Source organism: Lemur catta, chromosome 17, assembly GCF_020740605.2.
Source record: "Lemur catta isolate mLemCat1 chromosome 17, mLemCat1.pri, whole genome shotgun sequence".
Lineage (NCBI taxonomy): Eukaryota > Metazoa > Chordata > Mammalia > Primates > Lemuridae > Lemur > Lemur catta.
In genome coordinates this window covers 22086870-22110907 of record NC_059144.1, presented here as the reverse complement: position 1 = coordinate 22110907, position 24038 = coordinate 22086870, and the positions used below count along the sequence as shown (strand labels likewise).

The following is a 24038-nucleotide window of genomic DNA, read 5'->3' as shown; positions in this document are numbered from 1 at the left end:
CCCTCCTCTGCTCCCCTCCCCGGGGGCCGGCTCGCTCCTCCCGACGCGCGGGCCCGGCTCCGGCGGCTCCGGCGCTCTCCCGGCTGTTGGCGACTCGCCGCTGCTGTTCGCTCGTTCGCCCGCCCGCCCGCTGCTGCTTGGGCGGCCGGGATCGCTGCCTCCTTCACCCGGGGAGCCGGCCGGGGCGGGGCGGAGGGGGGAAGAGGGGGTGTGGGGGGGCGGGCGAGGAGGGGGCTGAGCGCCGTGGGAGGGAGAGAAGGAGCGAGCGCGCGAGCGAGCGGGGCATTTCTGCGCAGCTCGAGTGCGCCTGGGAGCCCGCCCGGGCGGCCGCCGGACGCAAGGACCAAGAGACAGACAGTGCCCGGAAGCCGCTTCGCCGCCGCCAGGTTAGCTGCGCCAGCCGTCCTCCTCTGGGCCCCGGGGACCCCACGGCGTCCGATCCCGCGTGTGCTTGTGGGGTGATCGCCGAGGGCTCGATCGCCGATCCTCGAGCACTGACAGGCCGGCGAGCAGGCTTGGGGGGCGGGCGCCGGTGCCTGGAGCCCCGTGCTTCGATTCGTGCGTTTCAGTAGTGGCGCGGGTATGTGTGTCGGTGTTCACGTCTCCGGGTGTGTGTTGGGTGTGAGCACGCGTATGCCCGTGAATCTGTGCGAGTGGATGCTCGATGTGTGCGCGCGTGCGTGTGTGCTCCGGGTGTGCATCTGTGTGTGCGTGTGTGAGGTGCGTGTCCGGTGTGTCTCCGCGCGTCTGGTGTGTGCCTATCTGGGTGAGGATATGTGTCTGCGTGTGTCTGTGAATTTGTAAGAGGGTGTGTCCGAATGTGTAGCAGAGTGTGTGTACATCTGGATGAAGGCGTGTGCCAGTGGCTTCGCTTGTGGCTGAAGCCTGTGGCGGGGTGTGTGTGTGTGTCCCTGTGTGTGCACCAGTGTGACTCCTTGTGTTTGCGCGTGTGAGGGCGGGTGTGTACCCGCGTAGCCCCGGTGTGCATGTGTGCGGCTTTGTCTCCACACTGCCGGGAGGAAGGGGTGGGGGCGGCGGTCCAGGCGCTGCAGTCGCTTGGAGCTGGGCACCTGGCCGGGGTGGTGGGTGGCGACGGCTGGGGCGTCCCCGTCGGGCGGGGACTCCCTGCTGGCAGGTGGGCGGCCACACCCCGGGGCCCGAGGGAGCTGGACTGACGGCTAAGGAGCCCTCGTTGAGAGCTGAGCTGGAGCGGAGGGCGTGTCCTGCCTGAAGTCCGTGTGTGTGTGTGTGTGTGTGTGTGTGTGTGTGTGTGTGCGCGCGCGTGCGCGTGTGTGCGTGTGTGTGTGTGTGTCTGTGTGTGTGGCACGCGCGTGCGCGCGCACACAAGAGGGGTGGTGGTGGCAGGGACAGCTGTCCCCAGGCTGGCGACCCACCCGGTTCAGGGATCCATTTCCTGTCGTGGCCCCGGGACCCTAGCCTGAGGCCAGACCTAACCTGGCCAGGCCAGCCACCGCTCCCACCTTCACCCAAGTAGGGCTCGGGGGTGCCAGGGTAGGTAGAGCAGCAGCTCAGGTGCCCTGAAAGGACTAGAGAGGGAGAATCACTCTCTTAAAGGGCCAGCTCCTCACTGCAAGGAATCTCCACTTAGGAGACCTCTCTACTTTGAGAGAGATGTCTCTGGGTGTGTATCTACCCCTTGCCTGAAGTATTGGTGCATGCATGCCTTTCTAAATCTGTAGCCTATGTGCATGTGTGTGTTCTCCTTGTGCACTTCTTGTGCATTTGGGTGCATAGGTATGTTTTATCAGTGCACAGTGAATAATATTTCTCTTGATGTATATGTGTATGTGTTTTTGTAAGTTCTGGTATATTTGTTTTTATGTGTGTATAGTTGTTTGTATATTAGTGAGTCTGTGTGTGGGGGTTTGCAGGGAAGTGGCATTTTGCTGCCAACTGGAGTAGGACAGAAAAATTCTGTCCAGGGCCACTCTATTTTAGAAAAATTGGGTGAAAAGGAAGTTTGGGGATTTAGTCCCTGGCTTTGTGCGGTTCAGATACTGGTACTGAAATGAACTGGACTTTGACTGGCATACAAGGATAGACAGAAACTGAGAATCTTATAGGAGGAAGAAATTGTTCTGGGAGAAGGATATCCAAGCATAAGAATTCTTCTTTCAGTTCCACTTCTTCCCTGTAACTTCACCTCCCCCTTTGTAGCTTGGCTTGCCACGATACCGTGCATAAGATTTGGAGTGAAAAGGGAGAGAACTGGGAGTGTAAAAGGAAGGAAGATGGATGGGTGATAGGATTGGGGGCCAACAGCAGATTTCTGCAATTCTTAAAACGATTCCCTGCCAAAGGCAGCAGAAGCTGGGGAAAGCTGAGCTTGCTGTCCCCTTCCCTGAATTCCAGAATACAGGAATGGCTTTGGCATGGAGCTCAGGAACCCTGGAGTCTGGTCCAGGGATCTCTTTTTGACTTTAGTCAAACCCTTTATGTGTTTATCTGCTCAGCTAACACATTTTTATTAAGCCTCTTTATGTAAAAAAGTCTAAACTCCCTAAGCCTAGGTTTCCTTGGCTGGACAGCTGGTGGGCTGGATTTTGGGACTTTGAGGCCCTTTCCCTTGCTCAAAGTGCTAGAATTTGTCTCAGATTTAGGAATCCACCCTTTTAGCCCCCAAGGATCCTGGCCATGATCCCCACTCACTGCTCCCCCCCCTTACCACCATATACTGTAGTCTCAAGTGGTGGTTCTTAAACTGTGGTCACCTCACCACTGGCAGCAGGGTCACCTGGGAGTTTGTTAGAAATGTAAATTCTTGGACCTCGTGCCAGGCCTAGGAATCGATAACTCTGGGAGTGGGGCCCAGCAATCTATGTTTTAACAAACACAGGTGATTCTGATCCACTCTAGAGCTCAAAAGAGGTGTAGACAAAGAGCTAGGAACCTCCTATAAGTTGAAACCTGTAAACCCTCCCCTGTTCCTCATACACGTGTACCTGAAATAGCCCAGAAGCCCCATGTAGTAGGTAGGAGTTCTGGTTTCAATCCCAGGTCTTCCTTGTGATCTTGGACAAATCACTCCCTCCCTGACTAATGCAGTGACTCTTTGACAGAGTCTACTCTGGGTCAGGTTCTGATCCAGTGGTTTCCCTGCTCTGTTTAGTTTCTCCAATCCTTACCTTGATCTATAAGGCCCTGCAGGGTACAATCTCTTCCCACCTCTTTGGAAACCAGCCACTTTGACCTTTTAGTTCATCTAGGCACCATGAGCTCTTTTGCCTCTGGGATTTGCACATCATGCTGTTTCCTCTTTCCTCTGTCTAGCACACTCTCTGCTTTCTTATCTTTTTTTTTTTTTTTTTTAGAGACAAAGTCTCGCTCTGTTGTCCAGGCTGGAGTGCAGTGGCAAAATTACAGCTCACTGCAGCCTCAAATTCCTGTGTTCAAGTGATCATCTCTCCTTAGCCTCCCAAGTAGCTGGGACTACAGGTGCATGCCATCACACCCGGCTAATTTTTAATTTTTTTTTTGTAGAGACAGGGGTCTCACTATGTTGTCCAGGCTAGTCTGGAACTCCTGGGCTCAAGCGATCCTCCCATCTTGGCCTTCTAAAGTGCTGGGATTATAGGTGTGAGCCAGCATGCCCGGCCCCTGCTTCTTATCCTCATTGACTCCTACTCTTCTTGAGATTTTAGCTCAATAGTCACTTTCTCAGGGGGACCTTTGCCAACTCCCTGAGCTAAATCAGTTTTCCCTGTTATACATTCTTAAGAGCTGTGTCTCATAGGGCTTATGCAAGTTGGTAATTATACATGGACGTGTTAGTTGTTTGATTGTCTCCCCTGACTAGACTGTAAATGCCATGTGGGCAAGAACTTGCTTACTAATCTTCTTAGAGTCCCACATGGTAACTGACTTATGATTTATGTTCAATAAGTTTATCAAATCAATTAATTTTTGAAATGAGAGATGGTGCTAAATGATTTCCACTCAAGCCTTGATGATCTATTATCCAAGCAGGCCTCAGACTTTTCTCAAGTAAATTTGTCTGCCTTTTTTACTGTTCCATATCCCATCTCTTGGCCATAGATTTGAGCACTCACTGTCTGTCCAGGCCCATGCTGGGCTCTGCTCTATGAGAGGCAGGAGAAAGCTCTTCAGGAGACACAGCCTAGCTTAGGTTCTGTGTCCTCCTAAATTAGGATCCTGCAGGATTGAGAAGAGGAAGAACATTGAATGAGGACTCTAAAGATCTGGGTCCACTCGTTGTTATATAACTGTGGGCCAATCACTTTCCTTTTTTTTTCACGTTTCCTCTTCTGAAAAATGAAGGCATTGGGATAGATGGTGTACTTAGTAGTGGTTACTAGCTCTGGCTCTGGAGTCATTCAGACTTTGCCATGTATTAGTTAGTTGGACTTGCACAAGTGATTTCATCTCTTCATTTTCTTACCTGCAAAACAGGACCAGTGCTAGCATCTGTTTCATAGGATTGTATCGAGAATTAAATGAGGTAGTATACATGGAATGCTTAGCATAATGTGAGCACATAATAAACATTTGGTAAATGTTAGCTATTATTACTATTATGGCTACTCCATAATTCAGTTCAACATTCTTAAATGTCTTTGTGTTGGGGCCTAGGCCTACAGAAGAAGAAATAAATACAACAGTGTTCACAGGCTGAGGGTGGGGGCAGGCACGTAAAGATGCAATACCACAAGGATAATGTGCAAGGTGCCAGAGTGTGGCTATTTATGGAGGAAAAGGCTTCACGGAAGAGAGAGATGGTATTTGGGCTGGATTTGATATTCCAGGTAGTTGGAACAGTCACATGCAAAGCCAGAATGGCTTGTTAGGGGAACCCAAATAGTTACATGTGGTCGGAGCAGAAGATGGTAAGCACTGGGGACATGTGAGTGAGTGGCTGGAGATAAGGCTGAGAGGAAGGTTGGGTACCTGATCTGGGATAGACCAAAGAGCCTGACCAAGTCCTGCAGGTGGTAGGGAGCTAGGGAAGAGAATTAATCCAACCTAGAAGGATCAGATTTGCATTTCAAAAACACAGCTCTCTAGGCGGTGGTAGAGGATGGCCAGGGTGAAAGGGAAAAACTGTTGACCAGGTTACCCAGGCACAACGGCTGCTAAACAAGTTTGATGGGGGGTCCCAGTGGGGTGGACAGAGGCCTAGAACATCAAGAAGTACAGCTGATGGACTTTAGGCCAGCCTGGCCCTGGAAGGTGGAGGCGAGGTGAGAGTGACTTCTCAGGGGTCTCCAGGTCCCCTTTAACTTCCACAGCTGCCTAATGTGAGGACATACTGGACTCGGGTAGGTCCTGAATCTGACTGATGTCTAATGTGAGGGGGAATCTGAAACCCAGCGTTTGAGTGTCATAGGTCTGCTACTCAAAGGATTCACAGTATATTAACTTCCTAGGGCTGCTGTAATGAAGTACACTACAAACCACGTAGCTTAAAACCATGTATATTTATTCTCACAGTTGTGGAGGCTAGAAGTCTGAAATCAAGGTATCAGCCAGCTTGGTTCCTTCTGGAGGCTCTGAGGAGACAGTCCATTCCCTGCCTGTCTCCTAGTGATGGCCAGCAATCCTTGGCATTTCCGGCTTGCAGCCGCATCTGCCTCTGTCGTCACATGGATTTCTCTGTGTCATCTCCTCTTATAAAGACATCAGTCAGATTTAGGACCTACCCTAGTCCAGTATGACCTCATTTTAACTTAAGTAATTGCATCTGCAAAGACCCTATTTCCAAATAAGGTCACATTCTGAGGTTCTGGGTAGACATGAATTTGGGAGGGGAGGGAATGCTATTCAACCCAGAACATGAGGGAAGATGGGAAAGAGTGCAGGGTTTATAGTCCCACAAGCCTAGATCCAAATTCAGGCTTTGCAACAGAGCAGCTGGGAACCTTAGCACAGATCAGTTACTTTTTCTCAGCCTCAGTTTCCTCTTCTAGGAAATGGGGATAGTAGCACCTATAATAGTGTTGTGATGGTGAGGCTGATCAAAATAACAGATGTGAGCATGCCTACTGAGGTAGCACACAGTAGGCACTCAATAATTAATTCCTCTTTGGCTCCCTCTTCTCTGCACTCAGTAGCTGGGACAAGTCACTTAATCTTGCTTCACTTTCCTCATCTGTCAAATGTGAATAATCATCATCCAGCCCTGCCTACCTCACCAGATTGCAATCCCTGGAGATAATGAGAAAGCTCTCTGTAAATTGCTTAAGGGGTTGTTGCTGTGATTTTTAATTATAATCGTCACCATCATAATAACCCTTGGCCATTGCCACATCCACTGCATTCTCAGCAGAGCCCAGCCCAGCCTGCTCCTCTCCTGAGGCAGGTCCTCTTCGCGTTTGTGCTCAGAGGCATCCCATGAAGTGTAGCCACTGTCAGAATTGGGAGGACCTTAGAGATGGTTTTTGTCATGGCCCTCAGTAGCCTGAGGTGAGAAACTGATGCTCAGGGAGAAGAAGTGACACCCCCAAGGTCACACAGCTGGTCAGTAGCAGTTAGAACACCTTATTCGTGGCTCCTGTTTATAGTCTCAATACTGCTTTTTCCCTGGTTGCAACTTTAGCCCCAGAAGCAGAAGCTTGGAGCAGGTAGGGGCCTGGGGAGGGCTCTGCACAGGTTCCAGAGGCAGGGACCCAGCAGGGGTGAGTCCTGCTAAGTCAGGATCAGAATCTCAGAAAGGGGTCCCTGGGTCCTGAGTGAGCAGGCAATGCCACTGCAGGCTGAATGGGCAGGTTGTTTTGTTATCAGCCTGGCTGTGGCCATCTCTGCCTGCTCTAGTGGGAGGGGCCCGCAGCATGGGGAGCCAGAGCCCCGAGGTAACCCAAGGCTTCAATGTCCCTATTGACAGTTAGGCCAGTACTTGTCAGCAAGCCGTGTCCCTCTAAGCCTTGTCTTGGTGGGTCTAGAGGCGGCTTTGGAAAGGAGAGAGGGTTTATCTTGTCCTGGCACTTTCTGGCAAGTCATCTTCCTTTCCCCCAAACTGGGGGAGCCAGGCCCCTCTCTGGCCACTTGATTCTTTCCCTTTCCTTTCCTCCCTCCTCTTCTCAGTTCTCTCTCAATCCCTTCTCTCTGCTTTCCCTTTTTCCCTGTCCCCACCTTCTCCAGGTTAGATGTCTGAAGATAAAGTCTCCAGACACACTTCAGGTGGGTGGTTTTGGGGTTGTTTGAGGCCACCTAAGAATTAGAAAGCCTAGGGTCTTCCTCCTAAGAGGCTCACTCTGGTGACTTATAAACAACTGCTTACGTTTATTGGCTTACGTGCGCCAGGCCCAGTGCTAAGCGCTTTACGTGCCTTATGTCTCTTAATCCTTACAACTACCCAGTGAGGCAGAGAATACTATTCCCATTTTATTAAAGGAGGCTAAATAACTTGCCCAAGGCCTACTAAATAACTTGCCCAGTCCTCAGCCAGCAAGTGGCACAACTAGAATTTTTTTTTTTGAGACAGAGTCTCACTCTATATTGCACAGGCTAGAGTGCCATGGCATCAGCTTAGCTCACAGCAACCTCAAACTCCTGGGCTTAAGTGATCCTACTGCCTCAGCCTCCCAAGTAGCTGGGATTACAGGTATGCACCACCATGCCCAGCTAATTTTTTCTATATATATTTTGGCCAGATAATTTCTTTCTATTTTTAGTAGAGACGGGGTCTGGCTCTTGCTCAGGCTGGTCTTGAACTCCTGACCTCGAGCGATCCTCCCGCCTCGGCCTCCCAGAGTGCTAGGATTACAAGCGTGAGCCACCTCGCCTGGCCCGAATTTAAATCTAGATCTGTCCAAAGCCCACAGGTGCTCTTGAGTCTTTCCCATATTGCCCCCAATGGGGCCTGCAAGAACATTTAGGGATCCACAGAGGGGCTCAAATTCAGAGAACAAATTCTTGGCTCTTGAGAGGAGGGTCTCTAATTGAGGACTTCTGCCTCCCATGCCCGTGTGCTGCCATCCCCTGGAGGTCGGGCCTTTCTGCAGCATCAGCCTGGGGCTGGCCAAGGCTCTGAGCCCATCTGGTTCTAGGCAGCTGCCCACCTGTGGGAAAGACAGGGGGAGGTGACAGGGCAGGTCTGAAGGTACTTTGCTTTTTTTTCTGAGTTATTGTTTTGTCACTGGCCACCTTAATTTTTCATCGAATAGAAATCTTCCAGTTAAAGGAGCTTATCATCTGCAAAGAGCATTAGTTTTGTCTCCTTAGAAAGGTGCTTGGGGGCTTGGATATTCTGTCAGACTCAGTGATGACTGGAACTCTGGAGGAAGTGGGGAGGGAGGCAGAGGCTGGAACCAGGAGACCCAGGTTCAGAAGTACATGTCTGCTAGAAGAGGAAAAGCAGGAAGTCAGAGCTGGCCCAAGGGCCAGAGTGAAGCGGCCTGGAGAGAGGGAAGGACAGAAAACCTCCTCTCACCCCAAGTTCAGCCCAGGAGCCCAGACTCCCTCCCAGGCAGGGCTGCTGATCTCAGAGTGTCACTTAAGAATCTGGCAGCTGCAGTTGGCTTGCTGAGCCTCCACCCACCCCCACCATGACCATTATGTTGGTCAGTCTAGCCCGGCCCAGCCACCTGCCTGCCAAAGCAGGTGGCTCAACCAGAAGGGACCTTGATAAAGGATCAGTGGCTTTAAAACTTCTAGCTGCAGAGCCATCTCTTCATAGGCAAAGAAGCAGAAATTCAATACGTGAAACAGCTGAAAGGGGAGCAGCTCAGCACCCCACCCCATCCCCCTACATCCTAGGGTTCCCTAAAGCCAGGTTTCTCAAACTTTGCTTCCCTAAGAACAACAAAGCAGAGCATACTAAAATACACCCTCTTCCAGGACTCTCCCCAGAGATTCAAATTCAGCTGCTCCATGGGAGGGTCAGATCCTTGTGAGGGCCCTGGAATCGGCCTGTTTTAACAGCTTTGCTGTGGAGGTGATTGGGACGCAGATGGTTCTTAGATTGCCCTTGGAGAACACTGGTCTCAGATGTTCATGAACTTCAGAAATGACATGCACAATTTTGAGAGTGTGCATTGTCCCCAGGAGAGGATCCGTAGTCACCATCTGAGTCTTTGAATCACAACCCATAAAAGTTTAGAATCACCATCTTCAGGGCTGTTTTATGGAGTTGGAACCTAACCTCTAGAGAAAGGTCGCCAGGGAGCTAATGGGAGAGCCAGGTGGAGAGGGTTGGTCTCTCACGCCTCTCTGCACATTGCTGGCTTTGCATGAAGGAGCTGAGGGACTGTGTCTGGGCCTCTGTCTGGACCTCAGTTTTCCCAGCTGTAGAATGGAGGGTGGACAGGATAATCCCAAGGGCCCATGCAGCTCTGATCTGTGGTTCTGGAAATCAAGTCTCTTGCTGTCTAGTCCACGTTCTTTGCCCTTTTCCTTGCTACCTTGTTAGCTTCACCCACCTCTGGTGGGACCACCCTCTTTATCATCTCCCATCTTCAGAGATTCTGGACAGAGCCTGGATTCTGACCCCTCAAGTCCCTCCTGTCAAACAACATGCCCAGGTGCTCTGGCCCTTTCTTCCTTTCCATGCCCACTCACCATAAATGAGCCAGGTGCCCATTGGTCTGAGGACGTTCAAGGTGGCCTATCTTCGGGCCTGGATACCTGGGCCAGTGCCAAGGGGAGAGCTGGGAGAACATGTTTCCTGAGGCTCCTGGGACACACCCAGTGCTTACCTATGTCTTTGCCCTAGCTCCCTATGTTCCTCCCTGCCAGGAATGCCACCCCCTCCTTTCCCCAATCACTGTTGAAATCCTGTCTGCCTTTTCAAGGCTCAGCTCAGATGCCAGCCTCTGTCCCACAAAGTGTCGTGAGCCCTCCCCCCACCCCCACAATGGGATTTGTCTTTAACTCCTCTGCATTCCCTTAGTGCTTTATCTGTTCCTCTGTGGGGGACAAGTTCTGTTTGGTCTTAGCTTTATCGGGGAGGTGGCTTGTCTCTCTCACTAGGTTGCAAGGGCTCAGAGCACTGGGATGTCTCCTATCTCATTCTTTCCTCCCAAGCACCTAGTACGGGGCTCTGCATAGAGCAGGTGCTTATTTGAGTCTTATTAACTTTTATTTGCAGAATCTGCCTCCAGCCCTGGGCTGAGCTGGCTTCTTTAGAGCGCATGTGGCCCATGTCACTGGCAGGCCACGACTTCTCATATATCCCTTCCTTTATTTGTGGATTGGAAGGAGGCCAAGTAGGGCAGTCGGGAAGACCTTAAATTCTAGTCTTGATGCTGTCATTTCCTGGCTGTGTGACCTTGGGCAGGTCCCTTTCCCTCTCTGAGTCTCAGTGTTCTCAGTTTAAAACAAAGGGGTAGGGACAATAAGTCTTTTGGGGGCTTGGGAGAATTAACTGAAATGCTATGTGTAAAATGCTGAGATGTGAGCATTATAAAGAACGAATAACCAATAAACGATTATAATTAATTATATTTTAGTTAATTATTATTACCATCACTGTTTCAGCAAACACCTACTTTGTTTGGAGCATTGTGCTGGGGGTCCAGGATAAGAGACAAAAAAATTATTACAGGAGCTCCTTGGTCTCCACGGTCTTAGGATCAAGTAGGGGCAGTAAGCCTTGAGTGCGAGATGTCAGCGTCTGGCAGAGCCATGGCTGAGTGAGTCTAGGGGTGAGTAATCAGTGTGGATGCCATGCAGGAGGTGACGTTTGAGCTGGAAGGGCATGAAACAGGAGGGGCAATGAAAGCCTGGGAGACAGGTATTCCCTGTGGAGAGTGGGGAAGTGGGGCGCGTGTTCAGGGAGTCGCAGGAAGGATGCAGGAAGAGCAGAGTGGAAGCAGAGGCAGCTCCAGAATCTCCACACAGACAGGGTCAGCACCCTGGATGGAGGGGGACCCTCAAGCTTTGTTTTGCCAAGAAGAGCTTGGGGGAGTGATGGCTCATGAAGCCTCTACTGAGAGCAAGAGAGAAAAGGCTGGAAAGGAGGGGCTGAAAAGTGAGAGTTTTGTGGTAGAGGGAGTGAGGACCAGTTGGGGGAGGGGTTGTCTCTCTCTGCCCAGGCTTGAGCTGAGAATGGTGACTGGGCTGCAGTTCTGGGCCTCTACAGAACTGCCTATTTACCTGGCCAAGGTTGGGATTTGAACCCTGATCTTTCTGAAGTTAAAAGCACAAAATAATCCCAGAAATGTCAGAATCTCTAAATATCAGAGCCAGCTAGCAGAATTGATCTCTTAATCCAACCCCCTCTCACTCCACATTATACAGATGGGAAGCAGAAGCCCAGGAAGGGGGAGATCCCAGCCAAGAACAATGAGTGAACTGGCCCTGCAAGCTCTTCTTGGGGTGTGGGCCTACGCCTGTGTTAGGGTTTGGGGGAAGAAGGTGAGGAGGGGGCCAGGCAAGCCAAGAAGAATGTAAATGACAAGAAAATGTCAAATTGGGAGCAGTCTGTTGCCAAGGTATGTGCGTGATCCCAGGTGAGTGGGATGTGAGTGGGCTGGAGCCATCGTCATTCCAGGCTTTCCTTCCGGAAAAGGAGAAAGGGCCACATAGGTGGGAACCAGGGGAATATTGGGATGTGGGGGAAATCAGGGGGTGGCCTGAGAAGAGGAGGCTGTTGCCAGGCAGCAAGAGACATGATTATATGAGAACAGCACAGGCACCCCAGCATCTGTGGGCCTGGCCCTGTCTAGCCCTGGACGGTGGTGGTATCACCTCCATTACAGGGGAAGAAACTGGGCTCCCAAGGTCATAGCCAGGAAGAGTGGAGTCAGAACTGGCATCCAGAACTGGGGGACTTCAAAGCCATATCCCTGGAATGCCCTGGGTGACTACCATCCCGGTTTTTGTGAGGTCTTGGGGTCAAAGGGGTAAGGAAGACTGGGTATGGTGGCTCATGCCTATAATCCTAGCACTCTGGGAGGCCAAGGAAGGAGGATCATTTGAGCTCAGGAGTTCAAGCTCAGGAGTCTCTAAAAATAGAAAAAGTTAGCTGAGTGACTAAAAATAGAAATGCATTAGCTGGGTGTGGTGGTGCACATTTGTAGTCCCAGCTACTCAGGAGGCTGAGGCAAGAGGACTGCTTGAGCCCAGGAGTTGGAGGTTGCTGTGAGCTAGGCTGCCACCATGGCACTCTAGCCTGGGCGACAGAGTGAGACTCTGTCTCAGAAAAAAAAAAAAAAAAAAAGGGGTAAAGAGGGTGCCTAGCTGGTACAAGCCATCTTTCACATTCCTTGACTTCTCCCCCATCAGTTTGCCCATCCAGCTGGCCTATTTTATTCTAGTGTACCCACCCCTACCTTTTTTTCTTTTTGACAGGGTCTCACTCTGTTGCCCAGGCTAGAGTGCAGTGGTGTTATAGCTCCAGCAACCGTATACTCCTGGGCTCCTGCCTCAGCCTCCTGAGTAGCTGGGACTATAGGCACATGCCACCATGCCTGGCTAATTTTTTTCTCCGTGCCTCCCCCAGGCTGATCTCAGACTCCTCACCTCAAGCGATCCTCCTGTCTCAGCCTCTCAAAGTGCTAGGATTATAGGCATGAGCCACCGTGCCCAGCCATAGCCCCCTTTATTTGTTGATTAAAAATATTGAGCATCTGCTATGTGCCAGGCACTGTCCCTGACCTCATGGAACTGATACCATCACCCCTTGGCACAGAAGGCTGCCCCACATTGGTGGGGAGGGATGGGAAAGAGGAGGTGAGGAGGTCACTAGCCACCCCTCTCTCCCTTCACACCAGCCTCTCCCCTTTCTCAGCCTCTATCGCTTTCCTAGTCTTTTTAGCCCCAGATAGGACTTCTTGCTGGAACTTCCTCCTGCTAAAATGGAAACCAATCAGAGTTAATTGTTAACCTAATAGCTGGTGAGAGTTTCACCCTGCTAGGCTGGCTGGAGCGGGGAGCTGAGTGCTAGCAGGGCTCCCCAGGAGAGGGGTGGAGCCGCCCAGATTTTTCTGGCTTGTACCTGTCACCTTTTCCCTACTCTGGACTGGAATCTGCCTCCAGGGCCCTCTCCTCCCCTCTTCCCCAGGGGACTGGCTGCCACCTGGACCTTTCCTCCCCACCCCCGCCTCCAGCTGAGGTAACCCTGGGAGGTGAGCACCGCTCTGGCCCTAGTCCAAGGGCCTCTGGGTGAGTGCTCTTGGGGGAGGTGCTGGGGAGGGCATGGCATCTAGCCCTGGGGGCCCACCTAGAGGAGCAGGCTGCCAGTGGACCTTGCTGGCTTTGCCTCCTGCCAGGTGGGGGTGGGGTCACAGTGGCCTAAGCCCTGCACACAGGACCACTGCCCAGTGCCATCCATGCCATGCCTTTCTCCTGCTCTCCTTTGTTTTTAGCACCTCCATTGGGTTTCCTGTGCTGGGCCATTCTCTGCCACTAGACTGGAGGATGTGGGGACCCTGAGAATAAAGGCAAAGGCTTATTTCTTCTTCTGGAAGGAAGACTGAGCCTCAGGGCAGGCCACTGCCAAGGTTTAGGAACAGAGCTCAGGCTTCCAAGTTAGCAGGGTCAGTCAAAGCTGGGTGACCTTGGGCAGGTGACCCACCTCTCTGAGCCACAGTGTCATGGTATGAACAATGGGTACTCCAATCCCTTTGTCACCATGATGGTACATAGGCACCAGAGATAAATATTAATGTCAGGCTCATGGGGGTTTGTTGAATGAATAGATACCATTCTATTCAGATTCAACTTTATATCTGAGGCTTAGCTCTGGGTTAGGGCCAAAAGGCCACTAGCCCAGACCCTCAAGGACTTGACTATAGAGTTGCAGCTGCCCTGTAGAGCAGCCACTAGTCACATGTGGCTATTGAACATTTAAAATGGGGCTAGTACAGTTGAGGAAATGAATTTTAAATTTTATTTAATATTTAATTTAATTTGATTTTATTAAAAGAATACTTCGTTCAGTTATTGACAAACTTTTATATGTGTAGGAACTTAGATTCATGAATATACTTTTTCAGGCTGGGTGCAATGGCTCATGCCTGTAATCCCAGGATTTTGGGAGGCTGAGGCAGGAGGATTGCTTGAGGCCAGGAGTTCGAGACCAGCCTGGGCAACATAGTGAGACCCCCATCTCTACAAAAATTAAAAAAAATAGCCAGGCATGGTAGTACATACCTGTAGTCCTGGCTACTTGGGAGGCTGAGACAGGAGGATTGCTTTGAAGCCCAGGAGTTCCAACCTGGGTGACAGAGTGAGACCCTAGTGAGACCTTGTCTCTAAAAAAAAAAAAAAAAAAAGTTTATATATATATATATATATGCTTTTTTTTTTTTTTTTTTTTGAGACAGAGTCTCGCTCTGTTGCCCGGGCTAGAGTGTGTGCCGTGGCATCAGCCTAGCTCACAGCAACCTCAAACTCCTGTGCTTAAGCGATCCTACTGCCTCAGCCTCCCGAGTAGCTGGGACTACAGGCATGTGCCACCATGCCCGGCTAATTTTTTCTATATATATTTTTAGTTGGCCAGATAATTTCTTTCTATTTTTAATAGAGATGAGGTCTCGCTCTTGCTCAGGCTGGTCTCGAACTCCTGAGCTCCAACGATCTGCCCGCCTCGGCCTCCCAGAGTGCTAGGATTACAGGTGTGAGCCACTGCGCCTGGCCATATATATACTTTTTCAATTGTAAAGCAAAAAGAATCTAAGTAGCTGATAAATATTTAGCAACTAAATCAAGATGTGCTGTAAGTATAAAATACACGCTGGATTTAGTATGAAGAAAAGAATGTAAAATATCTCGATAGTCTTTTTTATATTGATTACATGTTGAAATGGAAATATTGGGTTAAATAAATATATTATTAAAATTAATTTCACTCATTCCTTCATACTTTTTTAATGGGAAAATTTTAGATTATATATGTGGCTCACAACATATTTCTACTTGATAGCCTTGTAGCCAGAGTTAGTTGGACACATTGAAATAATAATACAAGATAAAGACTAGTTATTTGGGGAGGTTTTGGGGGTCAGTGAAGGACAGATATTCCCACCCCCAGCCTGAGCCACACCTCTTGGTGGAATGTTACCTTGGATAACTCTATAGCCTCTATAATATCAGGGCTGCTGATGGCAAATGAAGAAACTTTGGGTCCTCCCCTTGGCCATGCCACTCCCTTGCTCTGTATATGACCTTGGGCACTTCTCTTTGCTGAACCTTAGTCTGTCATCTGTAAGCTGAGACTAATGGTGATTGAGGGGATTGCCTGAGAAATAATCCAAAGGAAGCATTTAGCACAGTGCCTGGCATGTCTCAGCAGTCAAGTATTAGCTGTGGTGGTGGCTGCTACTACTATTCATATTAGTTGTGGGGGCTGTTGCTACCTCGGTACTGTTGCATCCACCAGCTTGGATTCAGTTATTTTATTTGTCTGAAGGGGACATGGGCCACAGGGAAAGGAGAAGTTAAAAGAGCTTGGGGATGGGAGTTGGGAAGGGGACTTGGGGGATACTTTGTACGATACCTCAAGGGATTGCTGGCCTTTGGGGTAGCTCTTCGGATCTTGCCTTCTGCAAGTGATCAAAGATAAGCCCACATTTTACAGATGAGGAAACTGAGGCCTGTTAAGGAAAGTGACCTGGCTATACAGCCGGAACCTGAATGCAGGACTTCCCAACCCTATTTTGGTAATATTGGAGCCAGTGTTAAGAGGCCACCATTTGAGGTTGTAGGAGCAGCACCTGACTAGGAATCCAGCGCTTGTAATGAGTGGTTATTATTAGTCTCCTATAACTGGAAGGGATTTTGACACTATTTGGTACAACTGTCTCATTCTGGAGTTGAAGAAACAGTGAAAGAGAGATACCTGCTGATCATGCAGCAGGTTGGCGGCCAAGCTGGAACTGTTTCTGTTTGTTCAGATCCAGCTCGCAGCTCAGCCCCAGCAGGATGGATGGCCCTGCTTGTCAGCCCCCTCCTCTCCTGCCCAGTCCCCAGAGAGGGTTTCTGAGAAAGAGGCTTTTGTTTTACCAGCTCCTTCTGGTTTCCTCTCAAGGTAGCTGTACACATGTGTGTGCACATACACAAACACACACCATTGGCCCCAATTTGCATTTGTCGCTGTTCTAGGTTTCACAGGCCCTGAAATTTGAAGCTTCTCCACATACGTCTATTTTCTGAATATCCACCAGGGAGGCTTTTTCATCAGGGAGGCCTGAATTCAAATCCCTCTCGTTCTGTCACCCTGGCTGGAGTGCAGTGGCACAATCATAGCTCACTGTAGCCTCCAACTCTTAGGCTCAAGTGGTCCTCCTGCCTCAGTCTTGTGAACAGCTGGGACTACAGATGCAAGCCACTTGGCACCTGGCAAATCCCTCTTCTATCATTAATTCTCTCTGTGACTTTGGGCAAGTCACTGGGATCCATAGCCCAGCTGCCACTGTAAGGGTCTCAGCTTTGCCACCTTTTCACTGCGTGGTCTTAAGTGAATCATTTCACCTCTCTGGGCCTCAGTTTCCACATCTGTGAATGAGGCTGCCCCCTCTTGGATGTTTGTGGCAAGGCACTGTGCTGAGCTTTTCACATGCATCTCCTATAATCCTCCTGTGAGCCCTGGAAGCAGACACTATTACTCCTACTTTCCAAATGAGGAAATAAAGTGGCTTGCCCCAGGCCACATAGCTAGAAAGTGGTGGGGCCAGAATTCAAACCAGGTCTGTGTGACTCCAGAGCCCAAGCTCATAAACCACTGTACCTTCTTCCAATTTGCCTAATTCTCATGTGCTGTGTGAAGTAGAAATACCTCTTCTACCTGGAGATTGTGTTCTGAGTGTGAGTCCCGGGGACCCGAGGCTTCTCCCTCCAACTGTCCTGCCCCATTGCACACTAGGTCTCACCTGCAGTTGGGGCCCAGAGAAGACTGAAAAAGGATCAGGTGCAGTCATGCATGCCTGTAGTCCCACCTACTCAGGAGGCTGAGGTGACAGGATCGCTTGACCGCAGGGGTTCAAGACCAGCCTGGGCAACATAGCAAGACCCTGAGAAAAAAGTTTTAAATATTCTGTGAGTGAATTATACCAGAATAGATTATTAATGCTAAAAAGACCCTGAGGGATCCCTGAGTCCAACCATTTATTTCACAGATGGGGAGACTAAGGCAAGGGTAGGCCAGGTTGGGAAAGCGGTGGATGTGTTTTTTCCCGGGTGCTGGAGACCACTAGACTGACATGGAAGGAGGGGCCTGAAGGTTGGGGCCCTTGTACCCCTCATCCCCCTACATCCAGGCCACCACCAAGTTCTGTGGACACCACCTCTTAAATATCTCTTGAGCCCGTCTACTGTTTTTTTAGCTCTTCTATAACCACCCTCATCTAGGCCCTTGTCATGTCTCCCCTGGGTAATCACAACCTCCTAACTGATACTCCTGCAGCTACTCTTGCCCCTTTCCCCATCCATTCTCTACCCTGAAAGGCAGTGGTTTCCGTTTGCTCTTAGAATAAAGACCGAATCTTCACCTTGGACTCCAAGGCCCTTTGTGGCCTGGCCCCTGCTGGCTGCTTCAGCTTCATGTTTGTTACTTTCCCTTTTGCTCTCTGCCTCACAGGGCTTTTGTGTTTAACAGGTTCAGCAACTTCCCTAAGGTTCCTCAGAGAGTCAAATGCCAGCCTTTCAATTTCCAGCCCATGCTGGGCTCGTGAACTCCTCTTCCAAGGAGCTAACCCTGTTTCCTCCTTCTAGGTGCCTGACTGACAGACGTCTTTGCCCCCAGGGTGCTGGTGTGGACAGAGGAGGGGTGAGTGTTCCAGAGGCACAGCCTTATTCTCCTTCTGCTGAGGTTGGACAAAGAGGACTTCCAGGCCCTCTCAGTTTTGTTACTGCTAGGGAGGTGTGAGTTTTTGGCTAGGTCACAGGTTTTTGGGGGGGTTAAAAAAGGGGGCAGTGCTTGGGGCCCTCCCTGGTTTTGGCTCATTTTGAAGTAGGGGCGGAAGTACATATTCATTAAGCACTCTGTGTTAGACCACGTGCTCTGCCTGTGTTGCTTATCCACGCCACCATGGTTGGCAACGGATGGCGTTGGGCAGGCAGCCAGATCTACTGGCCCTGCAGCCCTTGCTTTTTTTTGCTTAACCACTCCTAGGTTGTAGACTAAGTTCAGGAGAGGGTGTTTTCATTCTGGCTCTGGCATTGACCACTATGTGACCTTCTTTTTTCTTGGCCTCAGAGTCACCTATACATTGTTGTGTAAGGGGGTGGGGAAAGGTAGAGTGGGACTAAATTAATTGTTTTCAAACTTTCCAGCAAGGAAATTCTCTTTTCAAATGAAACCCGAAGAAGAGTTTGCAGCCCCAGCTGGAGTTGGGGTAGGGCTGGGGGACATTTCTCATCCCCCAGCAGCCCCCAGACAATGCTGTGGACACTTCCTTGGCTTTGTGTAAGACATTTGAAAACCACCAACCTGGGGCATGTCACAGCCCCTTTCCCACCTGGAGTTGCTGTGACTCTGGCAGGGTGAGGGTGTGGAAAGGGAACTGAGCCAATGAAGTTGTGCTGATTGGGAAATTGCAAAGTAACATGCAAATGTCATTGTGGGGTTATTAATAAGGCACAATTGCCAGGACTGTGATGTTGTCATCCTAGAATCCTCTGATTTGTAGTTTTGGTTACATGTGAGGTACCTTGGCACCCCTGGGGGAACTTTCCACTTTGTGTGTTTGTTGTGCCTGTGCGTGCCAGTGAGTTCGTGTAAAGAAGAGGTGCTATGGGGGATGAGGTGGGGCTGAGCCAGGCTGGAGCAAGTAGAATAAATGGTGAACAGAGCTGGAAGCATGTTGCTCATGGGGGTGGCAGGGGTAGGGGGTGGCCTTAGCTCCAGTTAAAAGGAGAGATTTGGCTCCTTCCTGCATGGGCCCCACGGAGATCTCTGAGCAGGAAGCACTGGGAACAAGGACTCCTCTGTCCACAGCCACAGCACAGCCAGGACAGAGGAGGTGGATTAGGAGTTCCCAGGAGGGGGCCTGCCCAGCCTTTCCCTGACATTTGGGCAAATGTGTGGGGAGCAGGGGAACTCAGGATATGTGTGCACAGGGGACGTGGGGGCTCAGTAGGGGAGGTAGAGATTGGTTCTTACATTTATACCACACATTCCTCAAGCTTCCTGAAGCCTTCCAAGGAGCCAAGCTCCGAGACAAGCAACTCTGTAGATGTAAGAGTCAAGAAAGATGAGACTGTAGGTATTATCCACCATCAGTTTACTGAAGGAGACAGGAAATGTGAGAGATAATAGATTTTTGCAAGGACCTTGGTGCAGTGGAAGCTATTTGGCCTGCAAGTCCAGAGCCCCACATTCAAGTCCTTGCTCTGCAGCCTTGGCCTCATTACTTCCTTTTTCTCGGCCTCAGTTTCCCCTTCTGTAGAATGTGAATAAACACATCAGCCCTGGGTACTTCTTTTTTCTTTTTTTTGAAATGAGGTCTTGCTCTGTCACTCAGGCTGGAGTGCAGTGGCACAACCATAGCCCACTGATCACTAGCAGACTTGAACTCCTGGGCTCAAGTGATCTTCCTGCCTCAGTCTCCTGAATAACTGGGACTACAGGTGCATGCCACCATGCCCAGCTAATTAAAAAAAATTTTTTTTAAAGATAAGATCTCACTGTGTTGCCCAGGCTGGTCTAAAACTCCTAGTCTTAAGTGATCCTCCCACCTCAGCCTTTCCAGTAGCTGGGATTACAGGCACGAGTTCTTAATTCTCTTCTGAGTGTCATCTAGAATGGGCTTTTTCAAATCTTTTTGGGCAGCAGAATCCCAATATGTAAGAATTTGTAGCAGAATTTGTCTGGTAGAATTGAAGGCAGTTTACCCAGAATTTTGCCCTCCTACTGCTCTTTGCTCCCTAAATGCTTTTGGAGATACTTCTGCAAATTCCCAGGGCTCCAGGAAGCCGTGTCTAAAGTCCATTGGGACAGGATGATTCTTGAGAACATGCTTTGCAAACTGTTGCAGCTCAGGTGATAGGGAAGGTGCCCCAAAACACAGGAGCAATTATAGACCATGGCCAGCACAAACCTTATCTTGGTTAGGGTCTGTATGATTGATTGCACGTGGCTTTTTCAGAAACCAATGACAAAAACTCAAGCTAAAGAAGCTTAAGGCTGGGCATAGTGGCTCATGCCTATAATCCTAGACCTCTGGAAGGCCGAGGTGGGAGGATGCTTGAGGTCAGGAGTTCAAGACCAGCCTGAGCAAGCGCAAGACCCCGTCTTTACCAAAAATAGAAAAAATTAGCTGGGCGTGGTGGTGCGCACCTGTAGTCCCAGCTACTCAGGGAGCTGAGGCAGGAGGATCGCTTGAGCCCAAGAGTTGGAGGTTGCAATGAGCTGTGATGCCACTGCACTCTACCCAGGGCAACAGAGTGAGACTCTGTCTCAAGAAAAAAAAAAAAACTTTAACAGATTCTGGAGCAGTTCGTGGGATTGAAGGATGAGGAATCAGATCAACTTGCCATCTCTCTGCCATCACTGCTTGTCTCTCCCCTCCTAAGCTGTCCTCTGCCCAAGCTTAGTAATCCAAACAGAAAGAGGGGACTATTTTTCTTCTAGGATCTGTATATCAATCCAAGGGAAGGACTCTGAGTGTTTCCGTCACTGTTGCTGGGAGGATAGGGATATTCTGAGTGGCCAGGGGCGGGTCAGGTGCCTCCCATGTAGCTAATGGAGGGGCAGGGTATCCCCAGAGGAAGAGGGAGTGGAAGGCTGCTGAGCAGACCACAAGAACACACTTCGCTATTAGAGGAGTCCTGGGTTGTAGGAGAAGGAACAGCTCATAGGCTTGCAAGGGCCTGTAGCTCCCCTCTTCAGTAACAATAATACAAATATCAACAGTGATAACAATAGCTAATGTTTATTGGACTATTCTGCCTGTGCTGGGCATGTTCTGCCTTCCATGTATTATTTCATCTAATCCTCATAATAGTCCTTTGAGTAGGTCCTATTATTACTATTATTATCCCCAGTTTATAGATGAGGAAACCGAGGTGCAGCTAAGTTAAGGCCACACTTTAAGTAAGTAAAGGAGCTGGGATTCAAGTCCAAGGAATCTGGCTTCAGAACCCATGCTCTCCAGAGATGACATCTCTAGCCTCTGTTTGGTAAGCCAAGTGGCCGACCTGCATCTGCTTGTGTGCCACTCTGTGACACAGAGCTCAAGACCTGCATTAGGTGGCCCAGGTTGCACTTCTCTGCCTGCTGGAAAGCACTTCCTTATGCAGTGTGTAGATCTCTCTCCATGCAAATCCACCCACCCAGCGTTGTGGGTCTGTGCTAGGTGTTTTAGGAGATATAAAGACAAATCATCCATGAACCTGCCTGAAAAGTCACCATAACCATTAAGTCACATTACTGACTTTGTGCCAGGCTCCATGCTGAATGCTTTATGTGCGTTATCTCATTTAATTGCAACAACAATTCTATATAGTAGGTACCATTATTGCCCCCATTTTCCAGAGGAAAGTGAGGCTCAGAGGGGATAAGTGACTTACCCAGGGTCACTTGACTAAGACACTGCAAAGCTGGTGTTTGAGTTCAGGTCTGCCTTGTTCCAGAGCCTGTGCTAGAAACCAGTGCAATCTCCTGTGTCCCCTGGAGGGTGAATAAATGTGTGCAGGCATGACTGTGACACAGCATGCACATTGCCATCGAGAGGGGCAGGAAAAGCGCAACTGAAGTTCAGAGGAGAGAGATCAGGGAAGGGGAGAGAGGGGGACATTTGATCCAGGTTGGAGGGGAATAGGATTTGGACATTCGATTCAGGGAGAGCTCTCCAGAGGAGGGAGCTGCCTGAGAAAAAGCGTGGAAAGGAGAAGTAGGGGCAGCTAAGTTTGGCCAGAACTAAAGAGCTGAGGTGGGCGTGGGGGTGTGGGAGGACTGTGGCCAGCTCTGTTTTCAGGCCCCACAGAAAGTACCTCCTTCTTCCATACTATTCTCTTTGGCGATATGAAGAGGTTGGATCTTCTCAGCTAAACACAGATGCCCAATTCCTTCCTTTCTTCCCCAGATGTGAGAGGGGAAGGCCACATCTGGAAGGTAGACAAGGGCACCAGGGCACCTATGGTGTCCATAGGTGTTAGTTCTTCATTCCCCTCTTCCTGGGGCTGAATGGAGGGAAGAGTAGTCCCCTGTGGTCCATTGCCCTGGGGTCAGCCCTTCCTCCAGGCAACACAGAACTCCAGGAACCAGAATGGTTTCTGGCAGCCTTGGTGGGAAAGAGGGTTCTCCATGTCCTCCCTGGACAGCAGCCTGAAGCACGTGCCTCTAGCCCATGGAGGGGCTCCTTTCCCATACCCACCTCTCCCAGCTAATCCCATCCACTTTGTCAGAAGAGGTTTTATCATCCCACTTTCCAGATGAGGAAGCTGAGGTTCAGAGGAGGAAAATGACACAAGTGCAGTTGTCATATGAAAGGTGGCTGTGCCATTTTTTCCTGAAGGAGGGATGTAAGTGTGGAAGACTCAACAGGAAAAACCACCCCTTCCCTCCCCTGCTGTTGCTCGTCCTGTGGCAGTGGCTCTGACATGCTGACTCTGGCGCCGCTGGCTGCTCCCTAGACTCTCCCCAATGTGGTAACAGATCATTCCCCTTGGCTTGCTGCCTGCCTGAGAGCCAGAGGGGCTGTCTGGGGGGCCTAGGCCTCAGGAATGTTGCCCAGGGAAGGCCCAGATGTCCAGCATTCCTTCTGTACTCCTGTTATCTCTGGGGTCCCTGGATTTTCTGATCCTTCTTGGAGGGATTCCAGCATTTCTATAAGGGGGAAAGAGGCAGAAGGGCAGAGGAATTCTTTCGCTGGGGGTCTTTCAACCCCATGGCCTATATTACCTGGCTCACATCACTGAAATCAAAGTCCTTTATATTTTTCCTGCAAAGGGCTTTTCAATTCATCATCTCATCTGCTTTCCTCATAATCCTGGGAGGTAAGGCAGGGAGGATAGAATTATCTCCATTTTTTGGGTGGGCTAACTGAGGCTCAGAGAAGGAAAGTGATTTCTCCAAGGTCACGCAGCTGACAAATGACAGATCAGGGTTAGAAGGTAGAAGTCAGTGTCCAGGAGTCCTGATCTTTCTTCCCATTGCTCAGTGCGGACAGCTACTGACAGCCTCTGGCTCACCCCTCAGTCCCTCTCCACTTCCAGGATTCCCTCTGTGGTCTAGCCCAGAGTGTGGGGATCACGTCTCCATTTCAGAGCTTTCCAGGCCTCTTAAGGCCTACAGAATAAAGCCTCACTCACCAGTTCTGGGTTTGAAGGTTCCCCAAGTCCAGCCCCAGCCTACTGCTCTTGCCAAGCTCGGCTGACATAACAGGCCGGCTTTTTATTCCAACAAGGTGGACAAGATTAGCCGTTTGTCGTGGGGGATACTTCTGTGGGATGTTGGAGGCATGGGTTTCAGCCTGCTGCCCAAGGAGTGGATGGGGAGACTGAGGCCAGGGTCAGCACAATTGCTGCATTCAGGACATCTTAGAGAAGGAAGGCTGGGGAAAGGCTTGGGCAGGAAAATCTACAACTTTGTTTCATTCTCTAAGTGGAACACATTGTATACTGAGTGTTTATGTTTTACTCCACTTCTGCCCTGGAGAAATTTTTCTAAGGGGCACTCTGGGCTTTCCCAGAAAAGTGGGAAAACCAGAACCAGAGACCTGGGTTCCTAAGGAGCATTGGAGGCTATAGGTCAGCACTTGCTAAGAATAACTGGGATTCTGGAATTAGTAGTGATGGTTGCACAACTCTGTAAATATACCAAAAACCACTGAATTGTATACTTTAAAGTGGAGAATTTTATGGTATGTGAATTATATCTCAATTTTTTTTAAAAAAAGAATTACTAGGATCATATTAGAGTGTGCCCCACACATGGTTGGTGCTTGATTTGTTGAATAAATGCATTACTGAGTATAGCATCATATAAAGCACATCTGTTTAATCCTCACAGCAGTCTTGAGGAGGAGGCAGGGCAAGAATTAATGATCCCCATTTAACAGATGGAAAAACAGAGGCCTGGAAAGATTAAATGACTCAGCTAGGACAATTGAATTAGAGTTTTATGGAGTTAGAATAGGTTTTTATGCCCTCTCCTCCAACCCTTGATTCATTAAGCAAAC

At 49.8% G+C, this 24038-nt stretch overlaps 1 protein-coding gene across 6 annotated transcripts in view; it reads left to right on the top strand.

Annotated features, from left to right (window-relative positions):
- The first annotated feature begins 257 nt into the window (after positions 1-257).
- EPB41L1 (erythrocyte membrane protein band 4.1 like 1) overlaps positions 258-24038 on the top strand; it is a 122324-nt gene continuing 98543 nt past the window's right edge. For all 6 annotated transcript variants that reach the window (XM_045528663.1, XM_045528666.1, XM_045528665.1 and 3 more), the window contains exons 1-2: positions 258-386; positions 17629-17683. The gene's annotated coding sequence lies outside the window, so the exon portion shown is untranslated. The remainder of the gene's footprint in view (positions 387-17628; positions 17684-24038) is intronic.